Raw genomic sequence first — 19,540 nt, 5'->3', positions numbered from 1 at the left:
TACCTAGTAAAATGCCTTTTGCAATCCATTTATGTTTTTGAAAATGTCAATTTTTAATGACCGAATAATATTCCACTAATATTACTACATATAAACCATATGTATACCTCTAATGACTGAATAATATTCCACGGGCTGCAGAGATAGTACGGTGGGTAGGGTGTTGGCCTTGCATGTTTTGGCTGACCCAGGTTCAATTTTCAGCATCCCATTTGGTCTCCCAGGCACCGCCAGGTCTAACCCCTCAGCATTGCTGGGTGTAACCCAAAAAGCAAAACAAAAAAAGTTCTGAATAATATTCCACTAATATTAGTACATATTTATGTGTACATATTTATACATAAATAGATTTAAATATACATGCAGATTCATATGTGTACATGTAAACAACGTGTATATAACAATCACTTAATCACTTAATCACTTAACTTCCCGTTAGTTGTCCATTTGCTCGAGCGGGCGCCAGTAACGTCTCCATTTGTCCCTGTCGCGTGCTAGTGTAGCCCAATGGTATCTGTTCGCTCCGGGAACATGAAGAGCCTCAAACCGATCGTTCATGATCTTGACGAAGAAGTCTGACCATCTGGTAGGTGGGCGGCCACGCGGTCTTTTGACATCCCATGGAATCCAGTCGGTAACAGCTCTAGTCCAGCGGTCGTCTTTAAATCTCATTACGTGACCAGCCCATCTGATTTTCGACACCTTGGCAAATGAGACAGCGTCCCTGATCCTTGATCGTCGACAGATGTCAGAACTCCGGATGCGTTCTCTCATTTGAGTGAAACGTGATATTCTAAGCATAGCTCTTTCTATTCTTCTTTGGGAGACCTGAATAGCGTTCTCATCTTGTTTGCGTAGGGCCCAGGTCTCTGAGGCATATGTTAATGCAGGAAGAACAGTGGAATCAAAGAGATGTGCCCGGAGCCGGAGGTTCTTCGTCCTCTTAGCTATTTCTTCGACGTTCTTGAAGGCGTTCCAAGCCGCTCTCTTCCTCCTGCGCAGTTCGGGTGCCAGGTCATTTGTCATGTTGACCTCTCGACCTAGGTACACATAGCTGTTGCATTCGGAGATGGTCGTTCCGTTGAGAGCGAATGGGGTGTCAGGAATGAGGCTGTTTCTCATAAACATTGTCTTTGTAAGATTCAGCTGTAGTCCTACCTTTCCACACTCACGGTCAAAGTCGGCCAGCATTTGTGCCGCTTGGCTGATGTTTGGTGTTATTAAAACAATGTCATCAGCAAAGCGGAGGTGGTGTAGTTGCCGACCATCTATCTTCACTCTCATTCCTTCCCATTCCAGTCGTCGCATGATGTTCTTCAGGGTGGCACTGAAGAGTTTTGGTGAAATGGTATCACCCTGCCGCACCCCTCTCTTGACATCAACGATCACTTCTTTGTAGAATGGTGAGATCCTGGTAGTGAATCTGCAATACAGCTCACGGAGGATCCTGATGTATTGGGCTTGAATGCCCTGATTGGCTAGGGCTTCAATGACCGCTTCCATCTCAACAGAATCAAAGGCCTTTAAATCAACGAACGTTAAACAGAGCGGCATCTTGAACTCCCGAGAAACCTCAATGAGCTTGGTTATCGTGTGGATATGGTCGATGGTGCTGAATCCTTTGCGGAACCCGGCTTGCTCGCATGGTTGTCCTTCATCTAGTGTTCTGCCAATCCTATTTAGGATGACTCGAGTGAACAACTTGTAGGTGACAGACAATAGGCAGATTGGGCGATAGTTGCCAATGTCATGGATGTCTCCCTTCTTGAACAGTAGTACGGTCCTGCTGGTTTTCCATTGGGACGGAACCTTGCATTCAGACAGGTAGCGAGTGAAGAGCCGAGCCAGTGTATTGATGAGTACTGACGGCAGGTTCTTCAGGTATTCAGGTCTGACCTTGTCTGGGCCGGGTGCTGTGTGTTTCTTTACCTATGAAATGGCGTGTCGGATTTCGGAAAGGAGAACGTTGGGAACGACATATCCATCCTGTGGAATTTGGTATGTCGGCAAGTGGACATGGCTATCGAAGAGATTTGATATGTATAACAATACATATACATATGTAATTATATTTATATTTACATGTAAACAATATGTATACATAATCATTGTCACTGTATCACTGTCCTCCCGCATAGATTGGGTCCAGCGGACCCAGTAACATCTCCATTGTGACAATTGTTACTGTATTTGGCATATTGAATACACGTCACGGGGAGCTTGCCCGGCTTTGCCGTGAGGGCGAGATACTCTCGGTAGCTTGCCAGGCTCTCTGAGATGGGGGGAGGAATCGAACTCGGGTCGGCCATGTTGGCCGCTTGCAAGGCAAACACCCTACCTGCTGTGCTATCACTCCAGCCCTTGTATATGTAAATTTTTTGAATTTGTAGACGCTTTCTAAAACATCCTTGCCCGTGGCAACATATGATCCCCTGATCCCTGCCAGGCACAGAGCCTGGAGTAAGTCCTGTGCATTGCCAGGTGTGACCCTCCCTCCAAATAAAATAAAATAAAGACCTATCGCTTACAGTACCATTCCCAGGCCTTACTGGGGGGGGGGGGGGGTCACAGACAGTACAGCAGTTAAGACTACTCTGGCACATGTCACAACACCAGGGGATAAAGTTCATGGCCTCTCGCCTATTGGCCACTTTAAGCCATGAACCACCTTCCAGACCGACCCCTACTACACTGTTTCGATTGTTGTATATCTCAGAAAGAATGTGTACTCCTTTACCCCGTAATACTCCTACATACAACTGTGATCCCAGTCTAATTCTATTGCTTCTATCCTTAACACCTGCTTAGCAGAGGCGTGTGGTAGCATTTCAGAGTACGTCGTGGATTTGCCTAATTCTCCATGACATTTTGTCACTTGTTTGCTCTAGGCCAAGAAGCTCCCCTGGATTATGGTGAACATGGGTTGCATTGACTTTTCAGTATGTTTAATTTTATTTACTTGGTTTTGGGGCCCACGCCAGCTGTGCTCAGGGCTTGCTCCTGGCTCTCCGCTCAGAGGTTACTCCTAGCAACCTCAAGGAACCTCCTGGGTTGGATGTGTGCAAGGCAAGAGCCCTGCCCAGTTTACATACTATTGCTCCGGCCTCTGTCTAATTTTAATGCCAAGCTCTATTTTCACTTACTTCCATCTAGGGAATTTGTTAAGGCACGTGGCACTCCTTCCGATTTAAATTTATATTTAAATAACAATGATGAAGGCTAGAAGTGAGTTTAAAACCAGAGAGCTCAACAGACTGGGAAATTACTTTGCAGGTCACGGGTTAGCCTGGGGCTCTTAGGCCCACTGGGGGCAAGTTCCTGAGCATGGAGCTGGGACCACTCTTTGCACCGCCGGGTGTGGCCCCCAAACCAAGAAACTTAAGAAGCAGGTTTAGGTTTATAAATGCACTGGAACAGTGTGTGTGTGGTGTGTGTGTGTGGGGGGGGGCGGCGGGGGGCGGGGGAGGTTTGGTATTTCACAGCCTTCTGAAGAGTTTTCCTGTTTCTGAGACCTCGTCGGCGCCAGTGGGGCCGTGTAGGATGCAGCTCTTCCACTAGGTGGCGCCCTAAGCACAAGTTTGCTGCTCACGTCCTCTTTCCCTTTGGCCAAGTCAGGAGTGAGTCCGATGAAAGGGTGGAAACAAGGCGAAATAAGAAGGTGTTGAGGCTGTCAAAGAGGAGAGAAAAAGGACCTGTAGGTGGGGAGAGAAGACTGGGAAGTGCTAAGGACACTCAGGTTCCCTCACCCAGAGCAATTTTCTGTGAAGTTTTGGCCTTGGTGAACTGAGTTAGGCCTGAATCGCCAGCAGGTACCAGCATGGTCAGCACGACCGACCACCCACCTCCCCGAGGGGTTTCAGGCGTCAGCTCAAGTTATCACTGGGCTTTAAGTGTTTATTTTGTTGTGGAGCTACACTGGTGGTTTTCAGTGATGACTCCCAGCTCTGTACTTGGGGTTGGGGGTGGCAGGAACATAGGTGATGGTCGCGTTTGAACCCAGGCCTCTTGCACACAAAGCACGTGCTAAGTCAGTGAAGCAATCTTTCTGGCGGCACCTCTGAGCTTGAATAAGATGGATGTAAGCCACACATGCTCTCCCTTGCCTTGCTTCTTTTCCAGCGCTCAAAGTCCAATCCTTCATGGCTTGTTTTTAGGAAGATCTTGTCTTAGCAGGAGAGGTTGGCCGTCTGCCTCGTCAGAGCACAGCTGTCTGTCTCAAGGTTCAGACATTTCACACCCACTGTCCACCCGCCCTGCATGTTGCTGGTGTTGGAAAACATGACAGAGGAAAAGTGACCTCCTCCTATGTAGCACGCCCCCCTCGTGGATTCATGAGTGATCAGTCACTGGGTGAGCACCTCGTTGAGAAAGAAGTTCGGGGGGTTCCTTTTTGCTACATGAAAATAAATACTTCCAAGAGGGTGACCCCCCCCCCAATTTTTCTAAAATATTTGCAGGAAAAAAGTCCTGGAAGGACATGAGTCTTTCAGCGATATTTGTGGGGTGTCTACTGGTATTTCGCATTCGTTATTTTGCAGAATTTACTTTCTCTCTGTGAGATGTATATAGAAAACTAAACACCGGTTTACACACCTAAGATGCTCTGAGTGAAGACAGGTTTGTTCCAGTCCACTCTCCTCTCACGGTGGTGGAAGAGCACAAGGTGCAACCAAGAGAAGGGCAGGGGGGCCGGAAGACCCTGTCTGACAAAGACCTGGAGTAGGGACCCCAGAATCCTAGCTAGCCACTCTGTTTCCTCAGCTGTGAAGGAGTGTGGGGGCCAGAGGTGCGGGCGGTGCACAAGGGAGAGCAAACGCCCAGCAGAAACTGGGGAGTCACCACCCCATGCACGTGAGGGGGGCAGCTCTTCAGCCCGAAACTTTGGTGTTTGCCCCCCTCCAAAATCCCCATTTCAGGGCGACCCCATCAAAACTCAGGAACCCCAATAGGGCTCGGGGACCATGTAGTGCTGGGAGGATAGAACTTGGGGCCTCCTCAGGCAAGGCATAGGCTCCAGTCCTGGGAGCCATCTCCCTGGTCTCAGTGAAGTTTCTGACAGAATCTTTAATCTTCACAGGAACCGTGGCCCTCTCCTTCTGAATCATTCTTACTTTCTTTTTGTTTGCTTTGTGCTTTGGTCGTTGTTGTTTTGTTGTTGTTGTTGTTGTTGATTTTTCAGTCATACCCAGTGATGCTCAGGGGTTACTCCTGGCTCTGCGCTCAGGAATTACTCCTGGCAGTGAAAGGAGTAATTGGGGGACCAGATGGGATGGCAGAGATTGAACCTGGATTGGTCACATGCCAGGCAAGTGCCCAAACTGCTGTGCTATCGCTCCGGTCCCATCATTCTTACTTTCTTACCAATGACATACTTGTTCCTTTTGGCTCCTGAGCAGATTCCTGAAGAACTCACCTGCTAAACCATCCCTATTTCATCAGACACTCACCCCAGAGCTGCCCCCGGCATCGCCTCATTCCTTTTCCAGGACATCAGCATAAGCCTATGCAAACGCCCTTGAGTCATTTTTGTTATCATGCCTAAGGTTTGCCAAAGTGCAAATGTTTCCCCAACACTTCTCTTTCTTGAGTTTACTAAACATGGCCCAGCAGACTTTTACTAATGGTCCAATTCTGTGATTGAGGAAGCTTATTATTCAGAATTTACAAGGTCCGAGGCTACCAGCTGTCCTCATCACATCGCTACTAAATGGTAGCGCCTGGTTCAAAGCCTGGGCTGGAGCGATAGCACAGCGGGTAGGTTGTTTGCCTTGGCCGACCTGGCCGACGGAGGATCGATTCCTCCACCCCTTTCGGAGAGCCCGGCAAGCTATCAAGAGTATCTCGCCTGCATGGCAAAGCCTGGCAAGCTACCCGTGACGTATTTGATATGCCAAACACAGTAACAACTAAGTCTCACAATGGAGACGTTATTGGGCCCGCTCGAGAAAATCGATAAACAACAGGAGGGCAGTGACAGTGGTTCAAAGTCAGGTGCCCTGCACATGGCAGACACGCTGTTCTCAGCCTTTCCATGTGCACCATACACACGTCAGAGCTCTGTGCTGGGGACAGGGAGCTGGAGTCAGGGGCGTGACAGTGCTTTATGGAGGCTGGTAGTCCCGAAGAAGCAACATAGCAGTCATTGTCACCGAGCCTGTGAGAACTTGCCAACACATCCTTCTCCCTAGACACAGTTATGGAAGAACTTGAAAATTAGAAGCAGATGTAGATGAGACAAAAAGTGATCCCCTAATAAAAGTGTGTGGGGCCAGGAATGAGCTCAGTGCTAGCATACCTGCTTTGCATGTGTAAGGCCCTGAGTTTCATTCCCAGTAACAAAGAGCAAAACAAGGGGGAGAAAACACGTGTGCACAGGAATCTGCTAAAGGAATTATTAAATTACAGATTTTTTTTTCTTTTTGGGTTACACCCAGCAGATGCCCAGGTGTTACTCCTGGCTCATGCACTCAGGAATTACTCCTGGCAGTGCTCGGGGGACCATATGAGATGCTGGGAGTTGAACCCAGGTCAGCCACATGCAAGGCAAATGCCCTACCTGCTGTGCTATCACTCCAGCCCCAAATTATAGATTTGTAATCTTCCCTTCAGTTAATGCAACTTTGCAGAGAGAATGATTCCAAATGTCCCAGAGTCTTGTTTCAAACTTATTGCAAAGAAAGGGACTTTCTAAGACAGAAAAGATCTAGTCAAGAACTTATTTCTTGGCAGAGACATCACAAAATAAAAGTGTTTAACTCAGCTGTTCACCCTAACAGCCACACCCCACACGTGGCCAAGGAGCATTTGAAATATGGCCAGTCAGAACAGAAACACTAAGTGGAAATCATGACTGTGAAGTGACCAGAATAAAAACATAAAACATCATGTTGTTTGTTCTCATGTTGCTTGCATTTTCAAATACTAATACTTCTTTTGGCGTGATGAGTTAAGTGTCTTATTAAAATCAATTTACCTATTTAATTTTATCTTTTGAGAAAACGTTTTCATATACGTGTGACTTGCATTCGACTGGTATTATCCTTCTACTGGAAAGTGCTGGTTTAGAGGAACCTGGACAGAAGAGAGGACAAACGGAGGAGGGGACCTTCAGGGGCAGGAGAGGAGCACGGGCATGATGACCTGAAACTTCCAGCACTGCCAAAGGGTCCTGAAGCTCCTCCTGAAACTGCGCGAGACTGGTGAATTTCCCAGAAAATGCTCTCACGCAAGTCTGTTAGGAAAAGGCGCAGGTGGACTTCCCAGGAGCGGCCGCTTGTGCTAGGAAGGAGTGACTGTTCCCACCAGCCCAGAGAGTTCCACTCTGGCTTGTGCTGGGAACAGCGTCTCCCTCGGCCCCACCCGGAATGTGATTCTGTGGCCTGGAGTCGGCACAGGGCACAGTGGAATCTCTTTGCCGTAGGTCTGCTCTGGGGGCTCCCTGAGTTCCAGCATGTGAATTGATAGTCTGCGTGTTTGTTGGGAGGAGTTTCCCAAGCAATGTTCGGGAGGTCACTCCCATGAATGCTTGGGTCGGTGGTGTTGGGAGATCGGGGTGCAGATGATTCTGGGGATCAAATTTGGTGGTCTCATGCATGCCAGAAATGCACTCTAGTTAGTTATCACCTTAATTCTTCAACAAACAGTTTTTTTTAATCTAGGGGAGAGAGAGAGAGAGAGAGAGAGAGACGGGGCGGGGGGTGGGGGGGGAGAGAGACAGAGAAAGAGAGAGAGAGCAGTGCATAAGGCATTTCCCTTGCACACATCCGACCTGGGTTCAGTCCCCAGCACCCCATATGGTCCTCTGAACCCCACCAAGAGTGACCCTGAGCCCAGAGCCAGAAGTAAGCCCTGAGCACTGCTGGGTATGGCTCCAAAAGCAAAACTAAAATAATACAAAGATAAAAAAAATATCTGGGGCAGGGTGAGAGTACAGGGTTTGATGAGCCAGACCTGGGTTTGGTCCCCACACCCCATGCCCTCCTGAGCACTCCTGGGTGCAGTGATAGAGGCCCCCAAACAACCAAGCAGTGCCTGGGTCTGTGGGCCTGAGCAGTACTACATCCTTAGGCCTTAGCACTGAGCCCAATTGGCCAAGTATCATGGAGAGTGGCCCTAGTTCTCCTGAGCAGACTTCCTGGGAGTCCTCACATCTAAAAATAAAAACAAAAATTGGGGCCAGGAATGTAGCTCAGCAGTAGAGTAACCAATCTTGCAACCTGTAGCTATGGGTTAGTGCCAGTTTCATGTCCCCAGAACAAATAAAAACAGAGGCTCCATTATTCTGTCATTGGACATGGCTGTCTCAATACCTGCCAATGTTTCTAATTATTTTCTGGTGCCTTGGGGACAGGCTTTGTCAACTGGACAAAGGAGAGGTGACTATTCCCTGAGCCGGTTCTTGGCTTAGCGACAAGGGGCTGAGAGGACATACACACCCAGACCAGCGTGAGACTTCACTAGCCATCGGTGCAGGAGTGAACACTGAGCTAGCTGTGTCCCCTCCTATGTCCTCCCCACAGTGGGATAACACTTGGTGGGGGAGGAGTCTTTGGTTAGGATGGCCAGGTCACTTTCTCCCTAAAACAGGAGCTTTCTCTGTTTTAATGGAATTTGCTTAACCAGTCACACTGAAACCATCTTTAGGTGAGGAAGCAAAGAGCTTTTTTTGCGGGGGGGTCACACCCAGCAGAGGCTCAGGGGTTACTCCTGGCTCATGCACTCAGGAATTACTCCTGGTGGTGCTTGGGAGAACCATATGGGATGCTAGGAATTGAACCCAGATTGGCCACATGCAAGGCAAACGCCCTACCTGGTGTACTATTGCTCCAGCCCCAGCAAAGACCTTTAATGATTTTATATCAATACAGACCACAACTAGGCAATCACCTGAAATTGTGGGCCCGAGAAAGGGGATCGAGAATTCTTCTGGCAGCTGTAGCATCGGTGAAACACAGAGAAGAAAGGCACAGGAATGGAGTTCTTCAACTGCTTACTTCACAATGCACTGAGGAACACTGAGGCAGGAGGAGCCCAACACGGGACTTGGAGTGGGGGCCCTTGCTGCTGGGAATCTTTGTGGTGGATATATTTTCTTTTAAGTCTCATACATACATTTATTGACTTATTACTTGTCTCAGGCTGGAGCGATAGCACAGCGGGTAGGGAGTTTGTCTTGCACCTTGCACACAGCCAACATGGCCGACCTGAGTTCGATTCCTCCGCCCCTCTTGGAGAGCCCAGCAAGCTACCGAGAGTATCTTGCCCTCAAGGCAAAGCCTGGCAAGCTACCTGTGACATATTCGATATTCCAAACACAGTAACAAATCTCACAATGTTACTGGGCCTGCTCAAGCAAATCGATGAACAACGGAAGGACAGTGACAGTGACAGTGGTTACTTGCCTTGTTGGCCCCGCCCCCTTCCTGGAACCAAGGTAATAGATGGGTTTGGGTCCTTCTGTTCTGTTCTGGATCATAACTTATGATTTATGACCTATTCAACTCTGCCCAGTTCCCTGAACGGGCCGCCCAAAGGTTCCCACCTCTGGCTGCCTGCCTGGTTACCTGTGCTTAGTTCCCTACTCCTGTCTCTAACTTTCCATCACTGCAACAATACATCAAGATCATACCCTTTGAATTTCTTAAGTCAAAGGGTATGAGGAGGGCAGAGAAAAACTGCAATTGAATCCTTATATGCCACATCTTCTCCTGACCTCCTGCTCTTGAACTTGCAGTCCAGGCCCTAATCGGAGTGTACTAGCTTCTCAGTTTATAGTTTCAATGTAGCTGCTCATGCGGGCTGAGACAAGGACCTAGAAGGACATGGGGGTAGGTGTGTGTGTGTGGGGGGGGAGAGAGAGAGAGAGAGAGAGAGTGAGAGAGAGACAGACAGACAGACAGACACACAGACAGACAAGGAGAGAGAGGGGGGAACACTTTACAATAGGATCCTACTCCCAGATAATCCGGGGAAGGTGTGTGAGGAAGGTCACCTGCCCTAGGTGTTCACCACAGGCCGCCAGCCTGAACAGCTGCAGGAGGTATGAACCTGACAGAAGGATAAACCCCACCCTCAGGGAGGAGAGGGGCCCTTTCTGGTGGGCCCTGATAATTGCTCCTCAGCACACCAGTGGGATCTGTGTTGTTCATGGCTGGGAAAGTGTGAGATAAGCAATAAGCACCTTGAATCCTGAATCTGACTTGTGTGACAACTGAAGTCACTGTCTTTTGAGAGATTCCAACTCCACTTGTGAACACTTGTTTCTGAGGTTGGTTTTCTTTATTTGGTGGGGGAGGGGGCACACTCAGCAGGGCTCAGGGTTTACTCCTGGCTTTGTGCTCAGGGATCACTCCGGGGATCACACTGAAGTCAATCGTGTGCAAGATAAGATGGAGGAAATATTTACTGGTTCAGTGTTATGTTGGAAAACAGTAGAGACACCTCCTTAAAAAAGTAAGAATTGAGCTTCCACATATATATATTTCAGCAATTCCTCTTCTGGGTATCTATCCTAGGACCCAGAATCTCTAATCAGAAAAGACATTTGCTTCCTATGTTCATTGAAATACTATTCACAATAGCCAAAATCTGGAAACAGAGGGCCAGAGTCATGGTACAGAGGGTAGGATGTTTGTTGCATGCAGTCGACTTGGATTCAATTCCCAGCATCCTGTATGGTCCCCCGAGCCCCAACATGAGTGATCTTTGAGCACAGAGACAGTAATGAGACCCTCAAAGGGATCCCTTTATATATATATATGCACACATGAGGATGGTATTTACAAGTTAGAAGATGAGCTCACTGTTTATAAATGTAACCGGTTTTAAGTGGCACTATAGGCCTTCTAAATGTTGGAATTGGTATTATACCTTGTGATCATCATTGGAGCCAAGATCCTCGGTCTCCACTGACAGAGGGTCCACTGAGTCAGAGTTCTCAGGCTCTGAGTGTTTGGAAACCAGTCCACCTCACCCAAGTGTGATAAATCCAGCTCAGGATCCTGGAAACCCTGATAAGTCCGGGAGTAGAGTGTAGGACTGTCAATAGACCCTTTCAGAGGGGTGTGTGTGTGTGTGTGTGTGTGTGTGTGTGTAGGGGTAGTGAGGGGGCTACACCTGTCCATTGCTTAGAGCTTATTCCTTACTCTGCACTCAGGAATTACTACTGGCAGGTTTGGGAGAAGGACCACATGGGATGCTGGGGATCCAACCTGGGTCATTCGCATGAAGGCAATGTCCCTACAGGTTGTATTATTGTCCGGCCCTGCTTCTAGAGAGTTTGTAATTCTGGTTAATGTGGTTCACCTCAGTAAGCTTTAACTAATACCAAGGTGCCTGTGGAATAAAGATACTTTTAGGTAGAGTACCTGCTGATCAAACTTTTGTAGGGTATGGAGAAATGATCTGTGGATAAGGGTACACCTTTGCAGCAAGAAATATTCAGAATAAATTAATAGGTCACTGTGGATGAAGGGATGCCCACACAAGGCTCTTACATGGGAATTACACAGGGATTTGCAAGTTCTCAAAAGGCTATGTGCCAAGATTCTGTTATTGGCCGCAGCCAACCTTTGCATCAGGTTTTAAGGGGTGCTGGCATCCATTTAGACATGGTTGAGATCTTTTAACTGAAGCACATTGGTTTCGCCTTTATAGCTCTCTCTGGAGTGCTACATGCCCAGATAACATTGTCTGTTTCCCCCAAACCTCTGTCCTGAGATTGAACAACAACAAAAACTGGCAGTACCAGGGTGTCTGAGAGACACTGAAGCCATCGGGTATTTAAGAATGTCACTCCCCAGGAGAATATATGGGCAGTTACCTATCACCAGAAGGGAGTGATGAAACAGATGGTTGCTCCATTAAGAGCAAAGAGGAGACTATGGGGTGCTGTAGTTACCAATGGTCCCAATCATCCGACAGGTGTTAAAGGGCAGGTGTCCTGAATATGAATTTCAAACTGAGCAGGCTTCTCCCATGTCCAAGAGGAAGTTAATAGATTTATCTGCCAGCTCCATCATTATCCTAGGCTCCACACCTGGAATACTGTTGGTTTCATTTGGGAGCTCCCATAAGCCTAGGGGCCCACTAATCACCCTTGGGTGAAATCTCCTGGACTGAAATGACCCTGTGTTCTTCGACTTAAGGGACAGTCTCATACCAATAATCCCTTCTACACTGCCAGAAGGGTTCCAATGGCAAATGTAACAGGCTGACAAAGGATTCTGCAATACTTTTGACAGTGTGGTTTTCATTTATTATTAAAGTTTGTTCTAAAAACCTGAGCATCAGGTCTCTGTAGGTCATTTCAAACAGCTAAACCAAGCTCTGGAAGCTTTCAGTGTACTTGTTAGGATCATATGAAAACTTTCCCTGATCCAATTTAATTTGTGTTAAATCCTTCAGAGTGGCCGGAGTGATAACACAAGCACTCTTGCCTTGCACTCGGCCAATCCAGGTTCAATCCCTGGCACCCCATTTGGTCTCCCTGAGCCAGGAGTGATTCCTGAGTGCAGAGCCAAGAGTGACCCTTGAGCATTTCTGGGCGTGGCTCCAATACAAGCCAAGAATAATGCTTGGAAGGGAAGGGAACACGGATTTTGCTTATCCCAAACTCACCTGGGGGTGCCTCTTGAGGAGGGCACAAAGGCCTTGGCTTTGAATCGCATGGCTCATTAGGTGACTGTGGGCCCAGTAGGGAGGAGAAGAGTGGGGGTTGGGGGCTCTGGAGGGAGAGATGGTGGCCTTTAGGGACCATGGCCAGGCATAAAGCTGGATCCAGGCAGGAGCTCAGCAGAAGTCATGTTTGCACGTAGGGTAAAGAGGAATAAGCTGTAGGGAACTTCCTTGTCCTGCCCATTCTCCTTCAAAACCAATCAAATTCCCAGGTATTATAGTATATGCTTCCCTGTTCCATTCACATTTCCTGATTTTCCAGTTTATATTGTGGCCAGGCCTGAGTGGAGAAGAAAAATGAACTCGGAAGCTAAGAGATACTAATGAGGTTAAGGTGCTTGCCTTGCATAAGGCTGGCTCAAATCTCCAGAAACACACATGGTTCCTTGAACAATGCCAGGGATGACTTCAAAACCAAAATCAAAATGAGCTCCTCCTTGTTTAGAGACTACGGATCCAGCATATTTCCAGTTTCCCAAACTAGACTTCTCACTAGAAGTCCTAAGTGTGTGTCATTGGAACTGTATGACAGTTCCCATCTGAAATGCATAAGCAGAAGGGATGTCTTGGTGGCAGGTGCCTCGCCTTTAACCAAGCCCAAGAGCTACTGCCCCATGAATGAGAACCCAGGGGCAGGGTGAGAGTACTTCAGATATCTGACTAAGAATCAAATGCTGGCATTGAAGAGACTAGCGGGAGAGCCAAGTTTTATTATGCATGCAGACTCAACCTGGCTAATGCCAAAATGGACCATTCCATGAATGCAGTTCACACAGAGTTCATTGAAAGTTAGATGCAGAATACACTGATTCTGTGGGAACAATGTTCTCATCTAACACAGATAATGGTTGCCAACATGTGTAATGCTTGGCATTCGGTCATGGTCACGGTCCTCCCATTGTTCATTGATTTGCTTGAGCGGGCCCAGTAACGTCTCCATCGTGAGACTTGTTGTTGCTGTGTTTGGCATATTGAATACATCACGGGTAGCTTGCCAGGCTTTGCCGTGCAGGCGAAATACTCTTGGTAGCTTGCCGGGATCTCCGAGAGGGGCGGAGGAATCAAACCCGGCTCGGCAGGCTGGCTGCGTGCAAGGCAAATGCCCTACCACTGTGCTATCGCTCCAGCCATTATCAGGGATTAATACATTTTGCTTTAGGTTCCATATAGACATTTGCCAATTGTTCCTGTGACTTTGGGCTCTTTTTTGCTCATAATTTCTTCTCTGTTCTGGTCCTAACTTTATGGCCTATTCATCTTTGCTCAGCTCCTGGAATGGGTCACTCAGAGGTTTTTACCTTCTTGCCTCTAGTTTCGCGCTCCTGCTTCTAATTTCCCACTGTAAGATACCACCACACGGGTAAGGATGAGGCTGAGAGACACTTCCCCAGGGTAAACACTAAGGCTGGGGTTGAGAGTCACCGCCCCACACATATGAAGCCCTTAGAGCTAAGACCTGTTGCAAGGTGGGGGAACACCAAGCGTGGGGCCAAGAGCATTGTATTAGATGGGTGAGCCTCTCAGCAAGACCATAAGCAAGAACACAAGCCATGAGGAAAAAGAGAGAAAAGGCACAATATCTGCTCTGAGTATGAGGTCTCAAATAACATACCCTCTTGTTATCTGATTGGGTATGCCCTGGGTAAATGAGGATTTGTGGAAGTGACCACTTGGGGAGAGCACACATAACTCTGATTGAGATCTTGTTCCCCTGGTCCCTCCCTTCTCATTTCCTCTGTAACATTATTAGCTAGGAAGAATCAAGCAATATTTTTTTTGGTTAGTGTTGTGTTTTCGATAGAAATTCAGAGGCATCTGGTGATATTTAGGATATATTTAGAAAAACAGAATTGATGAATATTTTCCCCAAGCCCATATTTGTGCTAAGCTGCGTGGAAAGATACAAATTTGAATGTATATTGTTTTTCCTCCTTGCTTGCTTTGGTTTTGGAGTTTTGGGCCACACCCAGAGATGCTCAGGATTTACTCATGGCTCTCTACTTAGGGATCACTCCTGGTGGTGCTCAGAGAACTGTATGAGTGCTGGGTATTAAACCTGGGTCAGCCAAATGCAAGGTAAAAGCCCTACCTATGATACTCTCTCCCTGGCCCCATTAACTGTATCTTAAAATTATATTTTAAAAAAATGAATTACTTTTGAACTGAAAAACAGCAAACACCACCCCCCCCCCCCCCCCCCGCCCAGGTCTAGAGTTATAGTACCACAGGTAGAACTCTGCATGTAGCCAATCTGGATTGATACCCAGGCAGAGCATTATTCAGGTGGAAACGACACAGGTTTGATACCCAGAACCCCAGGTGGCCCCTCAAGCCCAGAAGGAGTGATTCCCTGAGCACAGAGCCAGAAGTAAGTCCTGAATACAGCCTTGTTTGGCTCCCAAAACTAACACGCAAAAAATAAAAAATCTAACAAAATATTTTTAAAATGTTGATTTGTGATATGATTGTTTTCCTCTTTGTCTTGAATTTTCTTTCTAGTGAGTATATATTCCTTTCTACAATCAGCATAAACTATATTTTTGTGTGTATACTGATGGGGATTGATCCCAGGGTCTCACTCATGCATGGAAATCATCCTACACCGATACATCCTGCCCCAGAGCATTCAGCTCAATCAGCTTGTTCCTGAGGAGTTTAGAGAAACCACCTTCACTGGCTTAGAGGTTTCTCTGTCAACCTGGAGCTAAGAGGTGGGAGTTTTTTATTTTTGGTTTTAGGGGCCACTCACTAAAACTCCTTGTGATGCTCAGCTGTCCGTGTGAGCCTGATGGCCTAGTGTTTGCACTGAATACTGTGGTGCTCAGGGCCAAGTGGAATTGGGGGACACCGGTGCAACCTCAGAAGTGCTGAGCTGGGGGGGGGTGGTGGTCAGTAGAGTTGCCTCAGTGGTTCTTGAGGATGGTACTGTGTTGGGGAATGAATTCAGAACAGTTTAGTTCTAGCATACCTTTCATGTGCTCCATTCCTTTGAGTTCCATCCCCACCCAAAGAAACTCTTATTTTAAAAAGATGATTAAGGGGCTGGAGCAATAGCACAGCAGGTAGGGCGTTTGCCTTGCACACGGCCGACCTGGGTTCAATTCCCAGCATCCCATATGGTCCCCTGAGCACCACCAGGGGTAATTCCTGAGAGCAGAGCCAGGAGTAACCCCTGTGCATCGCCGGGTGTGACTCAAAAAGCAAAAAAAAAAAAAAAAAAAAAAAAAAAAAAAAACCCAAAAAAACACCAAAATAAAAAGATGATTAAGTGGTGGAGAGATAGTACAGGGATTAAGTAATTTATCTTGGCTAGAGCTCCCCTGTATTTGTCTACAGTACCACATGGACCCCCAGTCAGAGTCAGGAGTATCCCTTGAGCACTACAGGGTGTCCCTCTCCCTCCCCCCCAAAAGCAAAATCACAGGGTTGATATGTAACCAGAGGTAGAGCACACACTTTTCCTACGTGTAGGATCTGGTTTTAACCCCCAACAATAAGACAAAACAAAATATTAAATTCTATGTACCTGCTCACAGTTTCATTATCTGAGGAAGGGCACAGAGAGGAGCCTTCACAGAGCAGTTTAAGGACAAGGAATCAGTTATTTCAGAGATTAGCAAACACATCTGGTCTCAAATACAACTAGTCTGCCTGGCTTTTGTGGCAGGTAACAGATATACATATTAAGTAAATGAACAGAAGTAATGTACTGAAGAAACTTTGATAATAATTGTTGAATTTTATTTAATTTCTATTGTGTTATAAAATGGGCTGGAGCTATAGCATAGCAGGCAGGGCGTTTGCCCTGCACGCGGCCAACCAGGGTTTGATTCCTCTGCCCCTCTCAGAGAGCTGGGCAAGCTACCGAGAGTATCCTGCCCACACGACAGAGCCAGACAAGCGCCCCGTGGCGTATTCAATATGCCAAAAACAGTAGCAACAAGTCTCAAAATGAAGATGTTACTGGTGCCCGCTCGAGCAAATCGATGAACAACGAGAGGACAGTGCTGCACTGCTACAGTGTATTATAAAATATTACTTTTATTTTGATTCTTTTACCACCCACCATTTAAAACCATAAAACTAGCTGGAGAGCTAGTAAAGAGCTTAAGAAGCATGTTTTGCACACCACTGACCCTTGTTCAACCCCTGGCACCACATGGTCTCCCCAGCATTGTAGTGTGTGTCCTTGGAGACTCTTAAACACTGCCAGGAAGATTTGGGTAATCTCTTGCTCTTCAGAGCCTGAGCAGCAAAAACATACAAAAATGTAAAATGACCTTAAGGCCTTTTAAATACAAATAATTTGCTGACCTGGATTAGATGAAATCAGGAATATGATGAATGAATAATCCAACAGTTATGCTGAAAGTCCCCAAGAGAGATGTCCCCCCAAAATTGCATTTGTTTTCCATCTGTAATTTATCTTCATTTTTTAAAAAAAATTAAAAGATTAGTCATTCACTTTGACAGCATAGGAAAAGAATGCCAAGTCATTTTATTGAATCATTAACATAGAAACAGGATATGTCCAGAATAAAAATACTAATACAAATTCTTAGGCCTGAAATTGTTGGCTTTTTTTTTTTTGGTATGAGGCATTTCTGGAAATTAAAAACATGAGTATAATGTATTTTTATTATGTCAGTGATGAAGAAATGATAGAAATATACATAACTATTATAGGATTGCATCAGAGGAAGTGTTTTTCTGCTCATGAACTTTTTCCCTCTCCCTTTGTTGCTGCTGTTGTGATCAGGGCTGCACACACTTGGTTGTGGTGTCGACCCAAGGTTGCACACCTGGTTGTGGTGCTCACACACTTGGCCCTGGTGCTCACTGGGTTATCTCAATTAGCTGTGGTGACCTGGCACATTTTGGTTGCAGTGTGCGCTTGGAGTCTGTCTACTTGTGGTGCATGCACACACCAGGTTGTGATCGGAGACTGCATATTGTTGCAATGCCAGCGTGACAGATCAAAGATGGAGCTTGAGAGACACCAGGAGTCCAACTCATGACTGCGTGCTTGCAAGGTTCTTTTAGCCAAGATCGTCCCTTAGGCCCAAAGACGACTGCTTATTGGAGAAATTGGTAGGAAACAATCTGATAGGAAGGCATATGAGGCAGTAGTCATGAAGGAAACAAATACTGCACAAGAGTTTTAATTTACAGTAGATTAACTTAGTTGGTACTATTAATGAAAAAATACCTTTTTTGGGAAAGAACAAGCCTGTAAGTAGTAAATAACCCAATATAATATAAACAGTTCTGGGCTAGGAGAAAATTCAGCAGTAGAGTGTTTGCCTTGCAGATATGAGGCTCTGGGTTCAGTCCTTAAAAGGAAAATTGGGGCTGGAGCAATAGTACAGTGGGTAGGGTATTTGCCTTGCACGAAGTCAATCCGGGTTCGATCCCCGGCATCCTATAGGTTCCCCCGAGCATCACGAGGAGTAATTACTGGGTGTAGAGCCAGTAGTAACCCCTGAGCATCGCTGGGTGTGACCCAAAAAGCAAAAAATACATACATTTAGCTCTGCATTGTTCTCCCATTGTTCATCGATTTGCTCGAGCGGGCCCAGTAATGTCTCCATTGTGAGACTTGTTGTTACTGTGTTTGGCATATCGAATACTCCACTGGTAGCTTGCCAGGCTTTGCCAGGCTTTGCCTGGCTTTGGTAGCTTGCCAGGCTTTGCCGTGCAGGCGAGATACTCTCAGTAGCTTGCCGAGCTCTCTGAGAGGGGTGGAGGAATCGAACCCGGGTCGGTTGGGTTGGCCGCCAAACACCCTACAGCTAGGCTATCACTCCTGCCCAAATACATTTAAATAAATTAAAAAAGAAACAATGAAAAAGCAAAATTTAGTCCTGAAGAAAATACTCCATGGACTAAAAGCTTTTTTTTTTTTTTTTAAGATGTGTTCGGGACTATCATTCTTATTTACTATCTCCAGAAGCCTTTTTTTTTTCCCAGATTACTTTTTCTTATTGCATCAACAATAATGTTAAGTGGGTTTGGGAGAGGGCTTGGGCTAGAGCACAGCTTTGCTTGAGGAAGCCCAGATTTGATCTCCTGTACCATCAAGCGTGACTCTGGAGCACTGTGTCCTCCCAAATACAGTCAGTGAACAAGAAAACAGGCAGCTGTGTCCTTTGATCAACACAAAATGTAGAAAATAGTTGAAAACTGATTTTTTTTCATTCTGTAATATAATTGAGTGCTGATTTGGGTCAATCTTTGCATTAGAAATGCCACTGTTAGCAAGCTAGCAGCTAAAGTGAAATCTTTCATTTAACATAGATTATTGCTTATTAAATTCATCCTCAAATTCCTTATCCCTTAGATAACCAACTTTTAATTTTGTTGTGTACCTGAGATAACACTTTTAAAAAAGGTGAATTGTACCGAGAGTATCTTGCCCGCAGGGCAGAGCCTGGCAAGCTCCCCGTGAGGTATTCGATATGCCAAACACAGTAACAACAAAGTCTCCAATGGAGATGTTACTGGGCCCGCTCGAGCAAATCGATGATAAATGGGAGGGCCTTTACTTACTTTACTTTACTGTACCACAAACCAACCATCCAGATTCTAAATCTGAGTTCCTAAAGGCCCTGGAAGGCAGAGACAGGGCAAGCAGCTCCCATTCTCTTGAAGGACTTTGTCTCTGAACATGAACTGCAAGCAGCAACGTAGGCTGTACACCTCTCAAACACGTTCTTATGTGGCTCATAAAAAGCATCAGTAGGAACCTTTTAACTATGACTCTGCATTAAACCTACCATCTTTCCTGGGAATATAGTTTAGAATGTCTAAGGCTGTGTTTTACACTCACTTCAACAACACAACATTCTCTGTTTTGTTTTTGGGC

The sequence above is a fragment of the Sorex fumeus genome, unplaced genomic scaffold (assembly GCF_029834395.1).
Source record: "Sorex fumeus unplaced genomic scaffold, SorFum_2.1 ptg000098l, whole genome shotgun sequence".
In the NCBI taxonomy this organism is placed as follows: Eukaryota; Metazoa; Chordata; class Mammalia; order Eulipotyphla; family Soricidae; genus Sorex; species Sorex fumeus.
This window is presented reverse-complemented; position numbering follows the sequence as displayed.